At 33.1% G+C, this 25,963-nt stretch overlaps 1 long non-coding RNA gene across 1 annotated transcript in view; it reads right to left on the reverse strand.

Moving 5' to 3' along the window:
* The window catches only part of LOC307176800, a 29,198-nt gene that overhangs the window by 926 nt on the left and 2,309 nt on the right, over positions 1-25,963 (reverse strand). The window contains exons 3-4 of the long non-coding RNA XR_013824895.1: positions 2,812-2,927; positions 834-865 (exon numbers count right to left, since the gene is read on the reverse strand). This is a non-coding gene — a long non-coding RNA (uncharacterized lncRNA). The remainder of the gene's footprint in view (positions 1-833; positions 866-2,811; positions 2,928-25,963) is intronic.

The raw sequence follows: 25,963 nt of genomic DNA on the forward strand, positions 1-25,963 counted from the left end.
TGTGGTCTTTTTTGACTGGTTTCTTTCACTTATAATGTTTTCAGGGTTCCTTCATGGAACTGTGTATTAGTAATTAATTTTTTTTATTGCTAAACTCTATATATTACCTATACATATACATATATACACATACACATATATACTCACATTATTTTATACAACTGTTTCTTAAATCAGTAAAGAGAAGAAAGGAGAAAAAATATGTCTTCCTGGTGTCTATTACAATTACATAACTAGCTTTATCACTGCCCTTTGTTTGATCCTGATGATGGAGGGATAAATTAAAGTTTTTCATTTCAACGAACTTCCATGAAGTTGAGAAAAGAATTTATAAATGTATAGATATTATAATAGGGGTCACTGATCATAGCAGGGACACAGAGTAGCGAGTGATCTTTTTAATCAAGGATTTTATAAAGACCTCAGAATGTAAGGGACATGAAATGACTTTTATGAGTAAGAGAGGTATTCAAGATGCATCTGAAAAGATTTGTGAAAAGGCATGTCATATTTGTTAAATAGTATGAAATGGTGTTATGGCTGCTCCTTGATTAGGAGAAGAGCAAGGTATATTCACAATATGCTACACATCCCTCAGATAAAATTATATAATAGACAACTACATGATATGGTTGTACTTGTTTCATCTACATCATTTATAACATGAAATATTTTCACTTCTGTTTGCTTTCAGCCCCACAAATGATAAAAGAATGCAGTTGGAACTTTATGTATAGATACTGGAATATTACTATATTTGAATGAACTTTTCAAAGTCTTCTACATCTTTATGGGCTCTTCAATTAAAAAATTAACAGAAGCAAATTACTCACCCTCCTATTTAGAGTTCTTGTTTCACTGTCACCTGGAAAGTGCAGAAAACATATAAAGGAGTTTTAATATCTTATGCTTTCCTTAATGCTCAGTTGAAAAAGTACAGTTTTCTCAAAACTGAGTATTGAAATACATTTTTAAATTTTAACCATTTGAAGATTTTAGAGTACTTAAGATAAAGGATATAAGACGGAAGCATAGAAATGTACTTAATTTTGATACACTACAATGTTTCACTGGGCTCCCCAGACAAGCTGTTTGTTCTAGGGCTCAATATAATTTCCAGAGTTAATATCAATAGAATTTAATGAAATTCTAATTGCCCACCAAAAAAAAGTCATATTGAAAATGATTGAGTGAGTTAAATGAGTCCCCAAATTACTGTTTTTAAAATAATTTTCAAAATGGGAAATTAATCATTTTTATCATTTAATTATTAGATATAAGAAATTGAAAGCTACAAAAATTCACCCTGAAAATATCTGCAAAAAATAAATTTAATGCAGAATTCTGATAATTGTTCAAATCACAGGTGGCATTCTACATGTAAAGATATCTTTCTTAATTCCCTTCCAAAAAATTATCTCTTCTTAGAAGAGAGAACATGTACATGCTTCTATCTTTTTTCTTCATGCTGTATGTAATATGATGCTCATCAATAGTTCCAACAAAGCAGTAGTAATGATTTGAAAATTTATGTTATTAGAGTGCCTATGCTATAGCTTAAATGAACAGCTATGTGGAGATTAAAAGAATCAATCTCCTCAAAGAATGAGGAAAGTGATCAGATGAAAGAAATAACTAATTACTTTAAATTCCTTTAAGTGTTGCTTTGATTATTAGTGATTTGCCATCAAATAAGTGTTTCCATTTAGAATTTTTTTTTTTTTTTGCGGTACGCGGGCCTCTCACTATTGTGGCCTCTCCCATTGCGGAGCACAGGCTCCAGACGCGCAGGCTCAGCGGCCATGGCTCACGGGCCCAGCTGCTCCGCGGTATGTGGGATCTTCCCGGACCGGGGCAAGAACCTGTGTCCCCTGCATCGGCAGGCGGACTCTCAACCACTGCGCCACGAGGGAAGTCCCTAGAATTATTTTTATTATTTACTTCATGATAATGCTATGATTAAGTTTATTTTTCAATTTATATGTCACAATATGACATCAAAAAGCTAGAAAAATTTAATAATGAAATCCTAAATGAATGTCATAATCCAATAAGTAAATTGAATCCTCAGATTCAGAATTCCCAGGTCCACTGACTCCTGCGTCACCCCACAGTGTGTTGTGCGGATAGAATGTGGACAAGATACCAGTGTTACATGGTATGATCCTCACAAATTGTGGGTAGGTAGAAACTGAGATAACAGAATTAATGGGAGAAAAAAAAGAAAAAAGCCTCAACTGTGCTTTAATTATTCCTGAATGCACATCTTGGTTTCCAAATACATATCTTTATTTCCAGAAAATTTTCCTTTCACATATTCTGTGGCATTTTCTCAGGTGACTGGTGATCAAGGAATAATGAAAAAACACATTGAAAATAAACAAACCAAAACAAAACTGAACTACATTGGACATTTGTCCCAGCAAATAAATAAGTTTATGGAAACTAAATCCATTGCCAAAACCACTGACCATGTTAACAAGAAACAGTGCAGAAGAGGGAAAAAAGAAGTGTGTGTGTGTGCGTGTGTGTGTATATGTGTGTGTTGACCTAGACGGCATTAAAGTTCTCCTGTTTTGACTAAACTTTAGACAGGCTTTTTCCTGAATATAGTCTTCTCACCTCCCGATTCTTAGAGCATTTACTTTAGAAAATGCGGGATTGTAAATTTTTCCTCCACCCCTTTGAGATGTAAATCTTGTTCCAGCCTCCTGAAAGGAACTCAGGAATGTCTTTCTCAAGGACCTGGGAGCCATCCCTTTGAAATGTGATCATTGAGGAAGAGAGTGCCTTGTAATCAACTTTTCTTACCACTTTCCCCTAAAGTCCTGCATTGGTTTTCCACAGTCTCAACCATCCAGTGCTCCTGTTTTTCCGTTTCAGCAGAGTTGAGTTCTGTCTCTGTGTCTATGCCAATAGTCTTGACTCTGTGAAAATAAAGTCTCATTTTAAATGGAGTCAGGAAGCCCAGATTGGGATGCTCTCACTCACATAACCACTTGTTGCAGCCTGCATAACCAGCAGGGAAAAGGAAGATAGGAATGTTACCTTTCTTCTGGTACAAGGGAGGACGTTTTCACATAGGAATTTTACCTCCTGCTTTTAAAAAAATGCAAGGAAGATCTCTCTGCCCTTAGCAACAACACTAACCACCCCTTGAAGCCAAGGAGAAACCTCCACAACTTGGAGTTCTTGTTTTCCAATGAACTTTTCTTCAAAGCAACCCTGCCCAGTTTCCTTCTGAAACCTAATAAAAGCAAGCCCCTCTCCTTTGTTCTCTGGATTTGCCTGTCCTGAATTACAATTCTATGCTATTCCCAATATTTCCTTCTCTTTACCAAACAAAATTAAAGGGCAATATGTTTTTTGACCACTAGACGGTGCATGTCTTAATTTCATTTTGTTCACTTAATTGCCCTGAAACATTAGACCAAATGACGACTAATATTCTTTAATCTTTTATTATAAGAATGCCATCACTAATATATTATATATACACATAAAATTACTTGAAAGATTATATAGACATTCATGCTATTAATAATTATTGATCCACAACTGCTGCTTTGAGCATTAAAATTATTTTTGTGACTTCCATTTTAAGTACTATGGGTTCAAAACCATTTACATGCTTGTTTACATCTTTTCTGCATCCAATATAACAATCTTATATAAGAAAAACTACAATGTTCTATTTGCAAATGGATGAATTAAGTTTACTTCAAATGGAATTATACAATATCTTCCCTATGTTCCCAGGTTCCAAAGACAACCTTCTTGTGTTTCTGTTTACTTAAAGAGATTCCAGTTGCAGATCAGTGGTCCTATGTGGCTGTAACACATCTCTGATAGACACAAAGGAGCACACGTCTGAATGTAGCTTCAAGTTAGGATTATTACACTCAGAAGTTTTTGATGGGCTTTCATCTTGTACCCTTATCTGGAATATCAACATGGTCAGTTTATCTGTTATCTTCTATATATAAAAATTCCTATATCAGAATGGGAAATACTTGTGCAAGTAAAATTAAATGATATTGGAAATCATAAAAGTTAGTTTATAGGTATTATGCTCCCTAAATTTGGTCTAAACCTATTTCATTATTCCACAACCATATTACTCATTATTTCTGTCCTCACATTGCACTAGAGACATTCATGAATTATCAGTTGCAATGGAGTTAAGGGCACAGTTTAGTGTGATCTTGAGCATTTCTATTCTTCTGTACACATTAAAGAATCTTCACTGAAATATCAAAAGGTCTGAAGTGTTTTTACATTTTCTTTGAGTTAGGCTTGGCAGCCAAGTGTGGCTTACAGTGATAAGCTCCTTGTGCTTGAGCCCGTCAATCCTCGGCAGTAAAACTACTGAAGAGTTAAACATTTAAATCAGAGAGATGAAAATCAAGCCATAACTACTATTCATGTCAGGTATTTCGGAGGACTTTGTTATTTTACTCTAGCTAGATTGGTGTGGAGGTACATTCTCCCTTACTAAAGCAGATAACTTTATAACAATTAAAGTATAAAGAACATGTCAACTCTCTTGTTTAATGAATGAAGATTATGAAATAAAAAACTCCTACAGATAATGTAAGGGCAAAATCCATATATATCCTCTTTGTTCAAATGTCTTATCTTCATGAAACCCCTAAACCCCAACTTTTTCCCCTAACCAAGACTGCAAACTCTTGATTGATCCCTATTTTCCCAGTCATTCTTCATCTGGATTCTCCTGTATTGTATTAATAGTTCAGTGCAGACCAGACAGTGCAAACATTTCAAACACATTATCCTTACCAATACCAATCCCTTCAATTCTTAGATCAGCATATTCACAATGAAGTATCCAACATGAAGAATACTGATCACAGAATACTGGAGTCAAGTGATTGCAGTCTACATTTTAGCTGTCACTGACTTTCCATCTTGAGGTCTTGGAACAAACACCACAAGATAACTGTGCACCTCACAGTTTCAGGTAAGAATACTGGAACCTTACTCACAGTCTCCATAGAATTAAATAAGGAATTGTAAATTTGAAGCACTATGCAAATATAAGCTAACATATTGTTCAGTCCTCCATGAAAGAAACTGAGAATAGGCAGAAAAAAAATCGTATTATTTCTCTATAATTTAGTCACTTCTAAATTCAGACAGACCATTAATGCTACTTTTCTTTTATTCATATTCTTTACCAGTTTACTCTATTATGCATGTTTTTCTCATCTCATTGAGTACTGATGTTTGTTAATCAATTCATTTCAATAAACTATTATTTAGAGTTTCAAGCTTTCTATACATCTGCATTGCCTCCTACTTCACAGAGGAAATACAGGCCATCAGATGTGAAGGCTTTCATTGTGTTTAGATGGGAAGACACTTCTTAAACTTCACTTATTTTTCACTTTTCCCCTGTGCTCTGAGGAAATGTGGACTGCTGCTCATTTCTGATACCACTGGGCACCTCACTGTTTCAAATTATATGGTCGATATTTTCTGTATCTTCATTTTTATCCTCTTTATTGGGTGATATTTCTCAGGCTTACAAACAAATTCAATTTATCCCTATCCTAATAAAGCCTTCTTCTGACCTTCATGGCCATTCAAGTTACTGCCATTTCATTTTTCTTTCCCTCACTAGAAACCATTTTACTATCTTTATATTTAAAAAAAATTTGAAACAAACTCTAACAGAGAAGAGTTGCAAGTATAGTACAATGGACATTCTTTTCCTGAGCTGCTGGAAAAAAAAGTTGCCAATATTATGTCCCATCACACTTAATATAAAAGTGTATATTTCCTACTAATGGGGACCTTCTCTTATATAATTACAACACAGCCTTCAAAATCAGGAAACCATCATTAATACATTGCTAACATCTAATTGTTGTACCCCATTCGTAGCTAACAAATTGTCCCAATAATATTATTTAGAGCAAAATAATACAGTACATTATCTCATGTTGTATTTAATTTTCATGTCTCTTTAATCTCCTTCAATCTGGATCAAGTCCAGAGTCTCTTCTTGTCTTTTGTGTCCTTGAGCCCTTTGAGGATTAAAGGAAACTTATTTTGGTTAATGCCTATCAATTTGAGTTTGACTATTTTGAATTTTGACTAATTCGAATATTTCCTTATGATGAGGTTCAGTTTATGTATCTTTGGCAGGAGTATCATCACTGATGTTGTGTTCTCCTTGCTTCATCTTATCAAGTAGTACATGACTTTGTGTTTTTTTTCCCAATACTGGTGATGCTGAACACTTGATTAAGCTGGTGTCTGCTAGGCATCTCCACTGTAAAGTTATACATTTTTTCTTTTAAATTTATAAGTAATTATTTGAAAAAATTTGAATCTTTATAAATTTTCTAAATTTCATCAAACTTTCACGTTATTCATTTTATTTACATAAGTATGGATTTTTGGATCACTGTATTGTTCCATGGATTATAATCTATTAATAATATTAATTATTTTTAAGCTTTACTTATTCAAGATTTGGCCAGTGATAGCCCTCAAGCTAGCTCATGTGTCCAAATAGTATGGAGGTTCCTCAAAAAGGAAGGACAGAGTTTCTATAGCAAGTTATGACGTGTTCCATAATTTAACAATGTTTTAACAATGAAACAGGTAAACATGTACATACATGACATCTGAAGTTATCACCAAATACCATATAAAAACATTTTGCAATTTACTTTACATCAAATATTCATCTTTATACAGGAAAATCATGGATCCAAAATCCATTTAAATAGTAAGTGAATCATGTATATATAATTTTAACTTAGATTTACAGGATAATGTTGAAACAGGACCTTGATGAAGGGTTGAAAATTAATTTAAAAAATATAACTTATTTATTTTCATATATATTTATAAATTAAGATTCTTGAATTTTAAAAACTGTCTTCTCCAATTTCTATCATATTTCCCCTGGAAGATTATATTTGACAATTTCTACATTTCTATGCAATAAAATATCATAGAGAACACTAAGTTCTAGTCAAGATGAAGTCACCTGGACCAGATTTACTCTCCTTCCTAAAACAGATAAAATATATGTAACAATATATTGTTTCAAGACACTAGACATAAAGAAATTTCAAGACACTAGACATAAGGAAATGAAAAGCAGTGATCCCTAAGTGATGAGAAACAAATAAGATGAGTCCTAAGATGCTCTCAGTTTACTACATTGAGAGAATTTCCTAAGTGCAGTGTTGAATTTGGAGCCTAGGTTGAATCCTCCTAGTTCCTGGGGTGAAAGAGGTGGAGTTAAGTCTTTGTAGAAGACAAGGCAGCTCGTTTGCAGAAGAGCAGACCTAAGCGAGATGCTTTGAAAGAGTCCTCCTCACGTATTTAGCAGAGTACTGCTTAATGCATGTTGGTGAAGAAACTACTGGAACCTGGGGAAAAAGCCATCTGTTCTCATAGGGAATATAGTACCTGGAGTTGACACAGAGTCTGGAATAGTGCCAATTCTCACCTGTGATGGAAGTGGAATGCTCACACACTGCTGGAGGGCATAGAAAGCGGTACTACCATTTTGGTAAAGAGTTTTGTATTTTGTTATAAAGTTAAGCAAACACCCACCTTCTGATCCAACCATTCTACTCCTAGACCCAAGAGAAATCAAAGCCTAGGTCCTTACAAAGACTTTTATACATAAGAGCTGTATCTATATTAACCATAATCTGGAAACATCTGAGGTAAATGGATAAACAAATTTTGGTGTATCCATTAAATATGATTCTACTGAGCAATAAAAATGAATGAACGGTTAATACATGCAACAACATGAATGAATCCCCAATTATCCTGTGTAAGAGTATCCAGACAAAAAGTACATAACATGTAGTTCAATTTATTCAAAATTTTGAAACTATAAGCTAATCTACTGTGACAGAAAGTAGATCAGTTATTTCTTGGAGGCTGAGAAAGGGGCTCCTGTGGGGAGAGATTATACTGAAGCATGAGGACAATTTTTGGGGTGTTGTATCTGTTGATTATCTTGATTATGATGACATTTCACAGGTGTATGTCAAAATTTATCAAATTACATATTTTAAATATGTGTGATGTTTTTGCATTTTGAATCACATTTCAAAAAAGCTGCTTTTGAAAAGCAAAGAAGCAATTTAAACATTCCCTTGGTGTGGCACCACCATCAAGCCATTCTCAATTAGGCAAGTTGAAAAGAAGCAGCAAGCTCATTTGTCATATTGAGATCCTTAAAAATCAGTACACTGTTATTAATTCAAATTATGTAAATAGATATTTCATATAAAGAGTGCTATTTATAATTTCAGAATGCCAGAATTTTAAATTTAACTAGTCGCTGGTATGTGTAAGGTACATAGCTTTGTAAGATTTTTCTTTTCCCTTATATTTGTTCTGATTGTATTCCTTGAAATGCAAGTTTGTGTCTCCTGAATCTAGCCATAAAAAAGTAAACTATATTTTTATGCCTTTTAATTTCTGTTTTATTTTTCTGGTAATTTGTTTCTATTGGTCAAGAACCTTTCGCACAGACAGGTTGGCGAAGGACTGAATTTGACCCCTCATTTCTCTATTAACTTTCCAGGGCTGATGAGGAATGCTTCTAAGGTTTGCTGCTTCAGTAGCTCTCAAATTTGACTTTTTTTGGATACCAATAAGCATTATTTTTCCTTCTCTCCTATTTTTCCTCTCTTCCTTCGTTCCATCCTTCTTTCGTTGCCCTACATGTAAAAAATATATATATCAAGTATTTTAGTAGCCTTTGAGCCAGTTTTTATGCTTTCACCAACCAGTTCTTCATTGTCTGCAATGTGGTATCTTTTAATGGTTAATTTATTATAATTTCCCTTATTAAATATGAGCAACTTTTGGCAAAAATTCTGACCCCTCCAGCAGTGGCGCCTAGCAGATGTTTAAAAAAAGTCAAAATAATTCAACAACATTGTAAAACAAGACAATAGTTTTTTCTCTTAAAATAATATTTTTTAGTAATTCTACCATTACTCAGCAAAAATCACAGGAAGCAAGTGATCATAGGGGCTCATTTAATTTGGACAGATTTCATTTGTCAATTCACACATGGTATATCTCCTCAAATGTGATTTTTTTAGGTAAACATATTTTTAGTCCTAGTGTTTAAGTCAAATTAGGAATATGTATCAAAAGTTGACTTAAAGAGCACACATCTAAACAATTGTAAGTTGTTAGTTTTAATTTCATGTATTTAGCTAAAGCATTAAATCATTTTGGCTTGGTAAAGCATCTAAAAGCAGTTCGTAGAGTCATCATGTAGAAATACCAAGGTTTTATTGAGAGTATAAAAGAAGATTTCTCATCTAAGAGTATGTATAGAATACATCTAAAAGTGCATTTAAAAATCAATAAAACATTTTGTGTTTAATGCAGGTCAGTGACAGCGTATCTCAGTGGAACCAAAGGCCATTTTCCCTGAAGGTAGCACAGAAATTCTCCATTTCTTAATGCACATTACAGTTCACTGAACTTCTCCGTTATCTAATTCTGAAATGCCCTTGGTTCATGACAAGCAGTTTCATAGACAGTGAGATTCTCAAAATTGAATAGGATGGCAACCAAATTTCTGGTCACTACCCAAGTATTCTTTTAACAAGTGGTGTCTTTCATCTTGGAGCCCTATGCTATTCAACAAAATATTTATTCAAGTTATCAAGAAGCACTTCATACGTGAAATAAAGTTTCTATTTTGTTTCATAAAGGGATATTGCTCTTTCAACTCTATTCCCATTTTAATGCATTCATGTTCTTTTCATTTTATGTATATTTACTTATTGTTTTTATTTTACATCTTTTTTTCTACCCATCCAGCACATAAAATTCATGATGACTGAAAATGACTGGATATTTTCCAAAGTCCATTTCTCTTCTAACCTAAAAACCATGATAGTAGGTAGTTAATGAATACATCCTCAAAAAAAAAAAAATCTAATTCATGCTTTTAGTTGGTACCTAGGGATATGTTAGCCCACTGTGATACAATGTTAGCCCCATATCATTATTTTAAGCTCATTCATAAGACGTTAGAAATTTTAAGATTTTTAAATAGTGTAATCATATTTCTGTGTTTCTCTTTGCACCCTGTGAAATAAAAGAACGTTATAAATTTGTAGTTGCTTAAAAAAATCATCCCGTGTTTTGGATGTATTTGTTAAAATTGCATGTTTTCAGGTTACCATATACCCTAGTAAAGATTCTTATAAATCTCTGCACATGAGCCCCTTGGACAATTTGGTGAGGACTATGGGCCACTTTTCAGAATAATTCTTAAATACATTAAATTAAAGATATAACTTTGCAAAGGAACTAGATTATGTAAAATTCACTTATCAAGTTAATAAAACCAAAAAGTAGAATTGGGTGTAGAACTTAATGTGGTAAAATAAGATATAGCAATACATTTAATAACAATGATAATTCTGAAGCAGTAATGAGCAGAAATAATGAATTGAGATATCTACAAAAGTTTCAATAATATATTAACATTTCTTTGAGTTTTACTGCTGACAAATATAATGCTACTTTGATTTATTGCATATGTTTGAAAGAAATAACATATCTCTGTTAGAGGTTAGTTAAAATGAAGCTTTAATTCTTCCCATTTAACTTCACAAACTCCTGAACTCAATCCACAGATGACTTTGTAGTCTGTGGACCCTTGTTACAGTATTTTAGTTTTCCTATTAGAAACTCCATAATGACAAAAACAATGAGATTTTCTTCAGCTCTTAAACTGTGAGATGTGCATTTTTACTCCTCTTGTATTATCTATATTCTATCAATTTTTTAAAATAGTGTATGCTTTTGAGTCCCATAACTCAGAGGTGAAATGAACATTTATCATTTGTTAGCTGCCTAAAATTGGGCAAGTCATTTGCTTTCCAACTGTGCTTTCCCACATACTTCTTGTAAAAGTTTTGTGAGAATCAGAAATAATTACTGTGAAAACATAATACTTCATGTGGCAAAAATAAATAGTATCTTTGAAAAAAGGTTCAGTACAAATCAGAACTTATTCATGTGACATGTTAGTCCACACCAGTATAGAGCTTATTAATTCACTTCTGAATTTATAGAAATTACAGAATAAAAGAGCGCGCTGGAGGGTTAAAAGGAAGGAGAAGAGGTGAATTGAATGACAAAAGAACTTGGAGGTGTTTTCTATAAATCAGTACCCAGGAGAAGTGAATCTGATTACAACCAGAGGGCTGAATCACAATGACAAGCGTAGGGCCTTCTTGCTCTTGGTGTGAAAGGGAGCATGAGATGTGAGGTGATGCTCACACATGGTCCATTTTCCTCTAGGTCTTCCTGACTTCTAGTCATTCAGCCTGAATCTGCTATTCATCCCTCTGTGTTCATGGGGCATTTGGAGAAGCATCTTAGCATATATCCAGATTTCCATCAGTGACAGATTAACTTAATAATATTGTTAAGATTTATTGGAAAATAATAGTTAATACATACATAGCACTTCTATATATGGCACTCTGTTTTGAAGTTAACAATATCTATAATCCTCACAGCAAAAATGAGATAGGTACCCTTAACATCCTGGTTTTAGATGAGAGAATTGAGGCACAGTGGGACTAGGTAACTTTCCTGAAGTCATTTTCTATCAAAGCATGCAAAGTACCCAGGACTTTCAAATCACAACTACTTGGTGAAAGTCAGGTGGAGAAATACAGAATATTTTATGTATAACTCTCATTTATAAAATTTTTGTGCACTACCTCATAACACTTTCTGAAATGTTGTTTTTCCATTGCTGTTAAAAACACAAAACAGTATAAAACATGGAGTCTGGCCTTACATTGTCCACATTTTAGTAGGGTAAGTACATACTTAAGTAAATATAGCAAAAGGTATAAATTGGAATTTTATAACAGATAATAAGAAAAATAAAATAACACTTAAAATTACATAGTAGCTTACTACCTTCTTTTTAGATATGATTATAGTCAAGTGTTGATATTCAAAGCACATTAAAAATCAAGCAAAGCACGAGAAGTTGGGAACATATGGAGCATTTTTCAACAGGGACAAGCCTGGTAAGAATAATTCATAAACTGTTCTGAAGTTTTAACTCTTGCTCTTCATCTATTTTGTAAGGCATTACAATTAACATAACTAAAATCTAAAGACAGCATTCCATAATTAAACACTCAGTGGATTAAAAAATGAGGAAGTTGATATCATTTGCATGTCTCCAGGAACACCTGCATTTATTTCCAGGATCTTCTAGTAAAGAGGAACACAGCTGCTAATGTTGTGACTAATGAAAAATATAAAGTCATGAAGGACTGGCTATATTATGTATATTTCTACTACCCTAAATAGTTTTCTTTGGGTCCAGAATTTATATTACATATTATTTTGACTAGTGATTCATTTTGAAGTAATAATATGATGTTGGCTGATGTATTAGTCAGTTGAGGCTGCCGTAACAAAATATCATACAGCTGGTGGCTTAAACAACAGACATTCATTTCTCAAAGTTCTGGAGGCTGGGAAGTCCAAGATGAAGGTGCCCAAAGACTCAGTTCATGGTAAGGACTCTCTTCCTAGCTGGCAGATGAGAAGCAACTTTGCTGCTTGTTTACCTCCAATTAATCTCACTCACATTAAAAAAAGAAAAATCTGTTTCTGTTCTTCACTCTTTTGTTAGCTAAGTTCTACATTTAAAATACTTATGTAAAATTAAGCAGCATTTCATGGTTTTAAATAAGATAAGTAATCAGGGTATCTACACCCATGCATTTTGAATTATATAAAATTGAAGATGTTAATAAGTGTTTTAGGTACTATGTAAACTTCTTAATTTCCTTATTACCTATTTCAATCTGAATTATGTGAATAACAAATATAGTCCTCAATACATAGACATTAAGCATATGTACACATTTTTACTTATTTTTGATAAAAATGGATTTTCAACAATAACATTTGTATTCATAAATAAATTAACTAAAATGAATCATGTATTTTCTTGGTATCATTTTTTTTGGCAAAAAAGTACTAAGATGAAAACATCCCAGTAGAACAATGTAATAATGAAGATATTCAATGAATTGTTGAAAATGACTCCAAGAAAGCCAGAAAGGACAATGATTTGATAGTACAATCTGCTGGCATGACTTCTAATCAGATACCATCAATGTTACAAAAATAATGCCTTCCTTGAATATGGTAGCTCTTCATAAGAAGAAAATGAAATTGTAAAGAATCATTAGGTATACTGTCTTACTTTTAGTCTTTGAAATTCCAAAGCACCACAAAGGTTTGAGACACAACCAAGAGCTTGGGCAGGGTAGAATGGTAAGGTTCATCTCCTACTGAGGCCATTCCATCAAAACTGGGAGAGGTGGCTGTTTTATCTAATGTATAGAAACCAACACAGAGAGTCACAGAAGATAAAGGAACAGAGGAATATGTTCTAACTGAAAGAACAAGATACAACCCCACATAACATATTTTAAGCAATGATAAAAAGACATAGGTACCGCTTGTTAAAAAAACCTTTTCTAATTTTAATTATGATAATCTACTCAACACAATATTTACTGAATATTTTCCCCTTATGTAGAAATATGCTATAGTTTCTTACCATTAGAAAAATGGTAAAATTCTGAGATGTTGATGAAAACATTACACAGCCTAAATGTGCTAATTAGTATATAATTTTACCTATTATTAATATACTTGTCAATTCTAATGTATAACTGTATCAATATTAAAATGGAATTTTAAAAAGAAAGCTAAAATATTATTTATGTAAGAATAAGAAAAAAATTTTATTTCACATATAGTAGGTATGTTTATTTTTTTATTCATTATATCAAAAAATTGGCAAAAAAAAAATTGGCAATGTATCTTAAAAGATTACTAAGTGTCCTTAAATATAAGCACTGAAAGTAGCTTATTCATCAAGGGGCCAACAATTCTTGAGGTTAACATATTTGAAATTTGCATAGGCTTATGTTAAATATGATTTAATATTCAATTCATTTTAACAAAATATATTTATCATTTTAAAAGAAACTTTAAGATGAATTAGTATTCTCCAGAAAATAAACTTACAAATTACAAGAAAATTAAATGAAGTTATAGTGCATTTTATGGAGTTCCAGTCAAAAAGATGAAATTCCTCTTTTAAATTAACCATAATAGTTTAAAAGTCTACATAAGATATTCTGGTTTCCAATAATTTCCAATAATGGGTGATTGAGATAGTCAAAGTGATGATAATTTATAACTGTTGATTTAAAAAAAATTATTTTATTTATGGCTGCATTGGGTCTTCACTGCTGAGCACGGACTTCCTCTAGTTGCAGCAAGTGGGGGATACTCTTAGTCGCGGTGAGTGGGTTTCTCATTGCGGTGGCCTCTCCCGCTGAGGAGCACGGGCTCTAGGCCTGTGGGCCTCAGTAGTTGTGGCTCACGGGTTCCAGAGCACAGGCTCAGTAGTTGTGGCGCACAGGCCCAGCTGCTCTGTGGTATGTGGGAGCTTCCCGGACTAGGGCTCGAACCCATGTCCCCTGCATTGGCAGGCAGACTCCCAAACACTGAGCCACCAGGGAAGCCCCTAATTGTTGATTATTTTATGACATTGTATTTACATAGAACTAAACTAAAGGTAAGATTAAATAATTACTCGTGATTTAAATAATGGATTATATCAAACTAAATAAATCAGATAAAATATTGTGGTGGATGGAGGATTATCTGAATTGGAGATGTATTTAAATTTCAACTGCTATTTAAGAGATGATCATACATGACTATTTAATACTAAAATAAGGTAAACAATGTCTGTGAGACTGATGAGGCAGAGGAAAAGAAGTCTTATTTCAAAGTCAGATTTAAAAATTCTGGAAAGCTGTCTATGAGATTTAACACTATCATTTTGTATAATATTATTCATATGCATTTTACTAATTTTTATTAGTGTAATATTAATACTTATTTAATACATATTAACTCCTTTGAATGAACAGATTTTTATTAAATTGAGGTCTTCTTTTTTTCTTTTTTTTTTTGAGGAGTATCAGTGCTTTGATTCCCCAAAATATATTACACACTGCTAAAAACACAGGTTAACTGAATTAATTGTCTTAATTTGAGCTCCCTTCACCAATGAAGCTAAAAAAGTCAAATCCTTGAGTTAAAGGTATTTTAAGGTAGAACTTTGTATGCATCTGTGTGATTTCCACTTCAAGCCCTTCTTGACAGATTCTGCATTAACAGACTAACCTAATAATAACCCTGGACCAATGTGCCTTTGAAATTAATCACAAGAGTGCTGAATTCCAACGACTAAAATGGGCATAGCATAACGGCTCTTGTACAGTGGTTCCAAAATGAAACAGGAGCTTTATTTTTGAATTTACATGGCATGAAAAAGCTCTCTTCTTTCAAAAGCATTTTATGATGTAAACTTTCATTGAATTAATACTATTTGATAAGTTCCCTTTACATTCAATCTGTTTATCTACACATATGTGTACTTTGTTTCTCTAGAAGGATAATTTCAGAACCAATAATGGTGGTTTTCTTAATGAAAACCAGTTTTCTTAATAAAAACTTAATGTATCACATTACATTCCATTACAGCACACTCTAATTAAATTCCTTTTCATTTCAGTCTGTCTCAGAGGGTTAGGGAAGTTCAAGAATGTTTAACAAAATTCAACAAAGCAACTACCTGAAGTTGATACATTAACCTTGGCACTGAAAGTTACTTTATTCAACCCACATATGCCAGAAACACTATTATACAATGACCTAAAAACGACAGTATTTCACTTTAACTGGAGAGGTTGTAAATGAATAACTGTAATTTCTAACTCATTATATGCATTATGTATTTTGCCCTCGGAAATGTTAAAGAAAAACAATCACCAACTGTAAAAGTGTGTCTTACTTGGATGTAAAAGCTAAAATATATCTTTTCTTGATAATAAGGAGGATGGATAGATTTTAATACTTGTGTAATCATTTACAGCAAACACATGCCTCACAAATTGAAAAATATATATTGATACATTTTGTTCCTCCATTTGGAATTCAAAGAGGGAACATGTAATTTTAAAGAGAAGATTAGCCTTCCTATTGAACATGCCCCCAGGCTTATGCCCAGAGAAAGAACTCATTCCAATGGGGGTGGGGAGGTGGGAGGTGATAAAGCTAAAGGCCAGATCTCTTTCCTTGTTTGGTTCTAAAGAGTCATGGGGCTCTTTTCTGTCATAACAATCATATCTATACAGGCCCACCATCCCAACATGGCTTATCCAAATCTTTACAGCCGCCACATAAAATTTAGATTTCTAAATTTTTCATATTTTAGGAAGGCAATAGCTTATATGTACTCTATACTATATATCATCCCTAGTTATAATAATGTACTCCTTTTTTTTTTTGCAGTGAGACAAAAATATCCATATATCCATACTAGATTAGGTAAATAATGACCATAAGTAAACTTATGTCAGTTCTGGCAAAAGATTTTACGTAGGTTTCAAGTTTTTCTGCCCATTGAAGAGCTTTTTGATTTTGCAATATTTGATTCAGAACTGTAGTCTCATGTGGCCATGTTCTGAAGGCCATTTATACTTTCCATTCTGGTGCACCCACCCCTAATTTCTTGACCATTCTATTATATGATGGCCAAATAAAGCCAAATAAAGGATGAAAGAGAGGGTTCAACCTCCTATAAAGCTGGATGAGTCAGATATGGAGCACAGCCTCCAGGTTCAAATACATTAGTTTGAATCCAGTTTCATTTATTGGTTATTACTAAAGTGGTCAGTTCATTTGGTTTGCCTGTTGAAGCCTCTGAAAATTTCCAGCTCTGCTACTTTTTGTTCTTTTGGCAGTAGCTGAAGCAGCTGTCCTAAATACATCTTCACCTTTATGGACTCACACTGTCTACCTCCCCTTCCTCTCCACCCCGCAACCGGCAACAGTTAAGAAGAATTTTTTTTTTTTTTTTTTTTTTTTTGCGGTACGCGGGCCTCTCACTGTTGTGGCCTCTCCCGTTGCGGAGCACAGGCTCTGGACGCGCAGGCTCAGCGGCCATGGCTCACGGGCCCAGCCACTCCGCGGCACGTGGGATCTTGCCGGACCGGGGCGCGAACCCGTGTCCCCTGAATCGGCAGGCGTACTCTCAACTACTGCGCCACCAGGGAAGCCCAAGAAGAATTATTCTTTAAACTCCTAAGTTGTCTGCATGGCAGCTGATCCTCGCCACCCCCCTCCTTTCTCTCCTATAGGTTGTAACAATTTCTCTTCTGGCTGCCTTACCCCTTAATTGCTTTAACAGATTTCCATCTCTTCTTTTTTCATCCAGCTTTCTATCTATTTGAATAAGGGATTTTAAAAGAAGAGCAATGGGGGAAAAGAAATGGATATCCTCAGATTTTAACACTCATGAATGTTAAGTCTATATCCCATCTTAAGCGATTTCAACAGTAGAATGGCAAAAGGCACATCTGCTTTAGGGAAGATAAAATGGTGAGTGTTTGAGTGAGTTGAGAGTTGTTCAGTGTGGTAACAAAAATAACAGTTTGGACACTGTTGAACTAGTTAAGGCAAGACAAGGAGTAGATGATCTAAATTCTAGTGATAGGAACACAAAGCAAAGATTGGATGCCAGAAAGATTCCAAGGTGAAAATATCTGGTTATGTTCCTCATTAGACCTGGGGTGAAAAAGTGCAAATATAAATTCAAACATCTCACAAAAGCAAAAGTTAAAGCAATGGAACAAGAAGAGAATAGGATTCTGAAAGAACATCTCAAGAGCTCATAAAATATGTGACTTATAGGGCACATTTGAAGGAATAGCACAGATTTTTCAAGACAACAACTAAAATAGAAAAAAAATATGGTTATGTTTTGAGGAAAAAATGAAATTTGAAATCTTTCCTTTTATAAAAATGCATTCATATTACTTATTTTTTTCTTTATTATGGCTTATTAGGTTATTTCATATAGATACTTTGGACATGTATAAATGTCTTGTGTCTTCTATGAAGTGCATACCATTTTAGTTATACATTGTATGTATATATATTAGACAAATGTAAGTAGAAAAGATTGAGTTATAGACAGTTGTAGCTAAGGCAGGTATTTCTGAAAACATATATGATTTATTTCATACAAGTTAATCGAGGAGAAATCAGTATTGCACCCTGATGGACTGGAAAAATGTCACAAGAGAAATACTAATTCAACAGACAGGATCCATCTTTGCCTAAGAAATAAAGCTTCCGAATGACACTGCATATATAATTAGGTGTTAATGAGACATAATTAAGAATATAAATACTACTAGTGAGGAGAGTTTGATGGACACAGTGCGGGGTGGGAGATGTTATGAGAAAGATGTGACTAATTGAAAGGAAAATATGGAGTAATAGAAACAAATGCTTCTCTATTCCTACCTAATACATAGATTTATATTCTGTGTCACTGTGAATGCTAGGATGCATCTGAGTATGTGCTCCCAGAAGATGAATGGGTGCTCTAATAGAGATAAAAGTTCCTCTGATTTCTGTTACCACCTTGTTACAAAGGAAGTCTAACTGCATAAAGCATATTCAATAAAACTACCTTCCTAGAATTTCTTTTAGTAGTATTGATTCAAATCCTTGTAGCGGCACAAAACTTGTTAAATAAATATTCAGTTACATTTCAGGGTGCACATTGGAAAGTTAAAAATGTTTTCATTTAGGGGTTGGTCCTGGGCTAGTTAAAAAATTTGATCCGTATGTTAAGCAATTGTATGAAACGACTTACACTGTCTTTCACCTAACAGTTCCAGTGTTATAACAGTCTCATAATTACTTGGCTTCCATATTTTCTTTAATCCAGTAGTTATCAATGTGCGATCTAAGGACCCCTGAGGGCCTCAAGGTCTTCCTTTTTCCAACTACAGATCTGTGTGAAACAGAATTTTCTTTATAGACTTCACCCAAAACATTATATGACAACAGAATTGATGCAGAAGGAAATAAAGTTTAGCTGTCTTCTATAAAGATATTTATTAAAGAAATCCCAAACATGCAAGACAATCTCCTAATTTTTCTGTTTTCAAAAATATAGTTCTATTTTATTAAAAATATTATTTATGTTAACACGTAGTGAGTTTAAAATACCTGTTTTAAATATTTCTCCATTTTTATTTCTAAATTTATAAATCTAGGAAGATATAACCCATATAAACACAATCACTTTGGGGTCTTCAATAATTTTTTAAGAGTGTTAATGCTGTAAATGGGGCCTGGGATGGAGTAGTTTGAGGACCGTCACTAGAATCTATCCTGGGCACCATCACCAGGGTGGTGGGATTTAATCATGCTGGTAAGTCTCTTGTGGCTTTCCACAGTTTTCAACAGTGTCCTTCTTTTTATTTTTTATTTACTTTTCTTTTCCTTCTTTATTTATTTCAAAAATTATTTTATTTAAATTTTGCAGCTTTACTGAGATACAACTTTGTCTTTCAATATGCTTGTTGATCCTGGGGATCTAGTGGTAGATCCCAAATGGCCCAGTCGAAATCACTGATGGACAATATTGGATCTGCACCTCTTGACAGTCCATAGAGCATTCCCACACCTACTTCATTTATATTCCCCAAGCAGACTGTAATCATTTTGAATTTGAAAGTTTTGCTCGCTCCAGTCCTTCTGTAATATTGTTCTTGTCCTCACTGAATATCTAAAATTTATTCATATATCATTTACCTGATCTATATAGCACTCTAAAAGCCTCACTAAAAATACCAGTTCAAACTGATCTCCCTCTGTCTGCTGAACACACAAAGAGTAGGTATTAGATTCCTAATAAGACACACTGAATATTGCTTACTTTTATAAAGTAAGCATTGTGTTTGCTGCTGAGGATGTTACGTTACTATAAGGACAATGTGATGGACTAACTAACCTGGGAAGGTACAAGTGTCTTGAGAGCACAATAGAGAAATTTGAAAATGAATTATAATGGACACATAGTATTTAACTGTATAATGGGAAAGGGTGGAGGTAGGAAAGAAAATTCAGGTAGAAATTAATGTATAACTGTCTCAGAGTGAGAAATAGTATGGAAATTACAAATACAGCTGTCACTACAAGGTAAAGTGAACAGAGACCAGGGTTCAGGTCATGAAAGAGTTTATATGATATGTTAATTATTTTTGACATTAATGTGGAGGTAATTTGTAGTGCCCTTAGTGTATAAATGAAAGGCTAACATATTCATATGTTTCTTTTCTATGCTTTCTTTTCTGTGCAAAACTCTATGGAAGTCTAATGAATGAGTTTTATCTTGCAAATAGTCACCTATAAGCAAATGGAACTGACATCAAAAGTAGCTGGATATTAAAGATAATGATAAAATAAGTTAATTAAAGTAATTATTGAAGATGCTACTGCCAAACTTTTGCCTATAATATCCAAAATACAGAGAGAATTTTCAATTTTTCAAATTCATGTTAAATTGCTTGTACTTACACCATTTCAGTCCCTCTAGTTTATCAAATTACCAGAAGGCTCTTCTTTCTGCAAATCACCTGAGTTATAAATCTAGAGTGACCACCGTTTCTAAAGTTACCTATACATCAAATAATGTAGTCTATTTTAAAAAATGCCCTTACATCATCTTTCATACATTTTGGGGTGAAGCACTCTAAGTTAGAAGTATAGAGTTAACATTATAAAAGATCCATTAATCCACAATAATGTGGAATAAATTTTTTATTCTCTTTCCTGAAACTTTTTTTTAATGAGGGGTTGTTAAGCTTCTCTGTAAAATATTGAACCATAGCAGCAAGGTACATTCATGGCAATGTATCAGCTGAATTCATTCGGAATTGGAAAATGTGTGTGTTCACTGGAGCATTTAAAATGATGCACAACACAGGCTAATTTATTAGAATAAAGTCAAACTAAACCTCCATTAGAAGAAAGACCACAATTAATTGTTTGAGGAGAGTCCTCAGGGTAAGGGTAGAACAGGCTCTATAAATTCTTTACAGTTATAAATTTCCACCCCAAATTTAAAGAAAAATCCTTTGCTCGTTGAATTCAACCTCAGTTAATTATTTCAGTTTTATATACATCCCCATGTAAAATAAATTTTAACATCTCAAATCTCTACTTGATTTCAAGGTCATTAGTTTAATGAGATACTACCTAAGATATTTTATTAATAATCATCTCCCATGTCAGCTTTTAGTTCTTATTCATTGTTCCCCTATTTATGTAGCACAACTCTAGCTCAGTCTCCTGAAACCTAAACAGTTTAAAGGGAATCCGAAAAACCAATTTTAAATGTTATATGTGAACCTTTATAAATGCCTACCATATCTCATATAATTTTGTTTTAACAAGGTTATCTATATTAGATTTAGGTTTGTCCCAAGCAAAAATGTACCTTATTTAAAACATTTTCTTCTGATAATTAGGAATAAATTTTCTGGGTATTACCTCTGAATTTGCTATATCTCATAAGATATTTTTAATTGAACAAAACCCCACTGGAACTCCTATAAGCATGTGGGTATTATTCAAAAAGCAGTTTTGCTAAGAGACTTGAAATTTTAATCAAATGGCTTTGGGGATGGAGATAAGAGAAGAGGAAGGAGAAAAACAGAGATTCAGTTCAAAGAATTTTAGTAATTATGGAGGCAACAGATAATACTTTAAGCTAAAGATAAAAAATGGAAGAAGCATTTTTCTTAGTTTCTACTGATTAAGTCAATGAATTTTGAAATTCCAGTAACAGTTATGTATTGAACTTATCTATGTACTAAATACTTTGAAGTTTATAAACTGTAAGTAGATAAAGAATTTGGCATTGCTCCATACCAAAGAGGCAAAATGACTGAAAGTAAATATATATTAACATTAAATATACTCAAAGATATATGCAAAAAGTATAAGAATATGAAACTTACTCATCTGAGGTCTTTCTAAAATAATGTAAAACAGGGCAAATTTCTGAAGAGTAAAGGGGTAATAATTTCTTCTTATATATGGCTTCAAGACCTGTTGCTCACATATAAAACACATATCCTCCCACTTCATCACTTAATTTAAACTGGAATTAAATTCTTTTCAAAGCATATGTCTCTTGGAGATAAACAGAAGTTATCACTTATTTAACACAGGGCTACTTCACTCTTCAATCTCCAAGGTAAATGCTGGCCTCATGTATATAAGATTTACTAAATAATTATAGCATGAAAGCACAAACAACAACATACACAATATATTAACTTTATAATCAAGCATGGATATTAGGTATATATAAAATAAAATCTATAATCAACATAGTAAAAAAATAGTGTTTTACAATTATGCAGCACCCTTATTTTTTTTAATTTAACAAAGAGTTGAGCCATTTGCTACTAAGATTCTATAACTCTAAACAATATGTTTCTAACAATATAATTTTTGTTTAATTTTAAGCATAAATTTAAAATAAGCGATTGTGTAATTTAAAGAAATCTTATTTTATAAACATTACTAATACACTTGAAAATATCAGACATTGAGGGATATGGAATTTATGATTTCAGTTAACACTGATATACAGTTTATACTTTTCATTCTGCTTAACTAAAGTCAATTGGGAGGCAACTGGATGCATATTTACTTTTACAAATTATTTCTCATACAATCTTTAAGAGAAAACAATATAAGTAATACATAATTTTTTGAATTAATAAATATTTAATTGAGTAAGCTTACGAATTAATTTATTCAAAGATAATACTTTTTCTTCTATTTTAGATTTATATTTTGAAATAAAATACAGAATTTGTATGAATAAGGTATGAATCTATTTGAAGAAAAGATTAAATTCCCTGCTGAGGACTGCTAATTAATGTTGAGTTGACTTACAAGATATTTAAGTTTATATATAAAGTGATTAGAAATCTCTCTTTTCTCAGGAATCTAAAAACATTTATGGGATACAAAGACTCTTCAATATACGTAAATCAACGTGATACACCATATTAACAAACTGAAGAATGAAAACCACATGATAATCTCAATAGATGCAGAAAAAGCTTTTGACAAAATTCAACACCCATTTCTGATAAAAAAAATCTCCAGAAAGTGGGCATAGAGGGAACCTACTTCAACATAATAAAGGCCAAATATGACACACCCACAGAAAACATTATTCTCAGTGGTGAAAAACCAAAAGCATTTCCTCTAAGATCAGGAACAAGACAAGTGTGTCCACTATCACCACTATTATTCAACATAGTCGTGGAAGTCCTAGCCATAGCAATCAGAGAAGAAAAAGAAATAAAAGGAATACAAATTAGAAAAGAAGTAAAACTGTCACTGTTTGCAGATGACATGATACTATACATAGAAAATCCTAAAGATGCCACCAGAACACTACTAGAGCTAATCAATGAATTTAGTAAAGTCACAGAATACAAAATTAATACACAGAAATCACTTGCATTCCTATATACTAACAATGAAAGATCAGAAAGAGAAATTAAGGAAACAATCCCATTTACCATTGCAACAAAAAGAATAAAATACCTAGGAATAAACTTACCTAAGGAGGCAAAAGAGCTGTATGCAGAAAACTGTCAGATTCTGATTAAAGAAATCAAAGACAACACAAACAGATGGAGAGATATACTATGTTCTTGGATTGGAAGAATCAATATTGTGAAAATGACTATAATATCCAAAGCAACCTACAGATTCAGTGCAATCCCTATCAAATTACCAATGGCATTTTTCACAGAACTAGAACAGAAAATTTTACAATTTGTATAGAAACACAAAAGAACCTGAATAGCCAAAGCAATCTTGAGAAAGAAAAACAGAACTAGAGGAATCAGGCTCCCTGACTTCAGACTATAATACAAAGCTACAGTAATCAAGATAAAATGGTACTGGCACAAAAACAGAAATATACACCAATAGAACATGACAGAAAGCCCAGAGATACAACCCACACACCTATGGTCACCTAATCTATGACAAAGGAGGCAAGAATATACAATGGAGAAAAGACAGCCTCTTCAATAAGTGGTACTGGGAAAACTGGACAGCTACATGTAAAAGAATGAAATTAGAACACTTCCTAACACCATACACAAAAATAAACTCCAAATGGATTAAAGACCTGAACATAAGGCCAGACACTATAAAACTCTTAGAAGAAAACATAGGCAAAACACACTCTGACATAAATTGCAGCAAGATCTTTTATGACCCACCTCCTAGAGTAATGAAAGTAAAAACAAAAATAAACAAATGGGACCTAATTAAACTTAAAAGTTTTTGCACAGCAAAGGAAACCATAAACAAAATGAAAAGGCAACCCTCAGAACGAGAGAAAATATTTGCAAACAAAGCAGTTGACAAAGGATTAATACCCAAAATATATAAACAACACATGCAGCTCAATATCAAAAAAACAAACAACCCAATCCAAAAATGGGCAGAAGACCGAAATACACATTTCTCCAAAGAAGACATACAGATGGTCAACAAACACATGAAAAGATGCTCAACATCACTAAACATTAGAGAAATGCAAATCAAAACCACACTGAGGTATCACTGCACACCAGTCAGAATGGCCATCATCAAAAAATCTACAAACTGGAGAGGGTGTGGAGAAAAGGGAACCCTGTTGCACTGTTGGGGGAATGTAAATTGATACAGCCACTATGGAGAACAGTATGGAGGTTCCTTAAAAAACTATAAATAGAACTACCATATGACCCAGCAATCCCACTACTGGGCATATACCCAGAGAAAACCATAATTCAAAAAGACATATGCACACCAATGTTCACTGCAGCACTATTTACAATAGCCAGGACATGGAAGCAACCTAAATGTTCATCAACAGAGAAATGGATAAAGAAGATGTGGTATAATGGAATGTTACTCAGCCATAAAAAGGAACAAAATTGGGTCATTTGTAGAGACGTGGATGGACCAGAGACTGTGATACAGAGTGAAGTAACTCAGAAAGAGAAAAATATTGTATATTAACGCATATATATAGTATCTAGAAAAATGGTATAGATGATCTTATTTGCAAAGCACAAATACAGACACAGACGTAGAGAACAAACGTATGGATACCAAGGGGGAAGGGGGGATGGGATGAATTGGGAGATTGGGATTGATTTATATACACTATCGATACTATGTATAAAATAGATAACTAGTGAGAACCTACTGTATAGCTCAGGGAACTCTACTCAATGCTCTGTGATGATCTAAATGGGAAGGAAAACAGAAAAAGAGGGGATATATATATATGTATAGCTGATTCACTTTGCTGTACAGTAGAAACTAACACAACATTGTAAAGCAACTATACTCCAATAAAAATTAACTAAAAAAAAAATAAAAACATTTATGAAATTACTCAAAGAACTTACTAGAGGAAAATGTCTAAAAATCTGTATATGTCCCACTACTTTTTTAGTTTATGTTTTGTATAATATATACATTATTATATATTATATTATATGTAATTATATACAACTGTTTTATCTAAATTGCATAGTTTTCAAAATGTTTACATATTTTCTGAAATAGGAGAAATTTTCAAATCTTCCTTTTGCAAAGAAACCTGTACACTGTGTGGTAGGAGGGTCTTGATATGTTATGAAATAGAGGAGTCAAGTGCAATTGAAATGAGGAAATTTAGAAATACTGCTTAAGTAGAATCAGTACAATTTGTAACTAAGTAGATGTAAGTAAAAATGAAAAGAAGGAAGAGAAGCATGAAACTGAAGTCTGAATACAGAATAACAGCACTGAATACCTGGAGATAGATAGTGCATACTTAAGAATAAGAAATTATGGGGATAAGTTGCTTTTGGGTATGTTTGTTTGTTTGCTTGCTTGTTTACTTTCTAGATGT

Source organism: Stenella coeruleoalba (assembly GCF_951394435.1).
Source record: "Stenella coeruleoalba genome assembly, chromosome: 18".
Taxonomy (NCBI): Eukaryota; Metazoa; Chordata; class Mammalia; order Artiodactyla; family Delphinidae; genus Stenella; species Stenella coeruleoalba.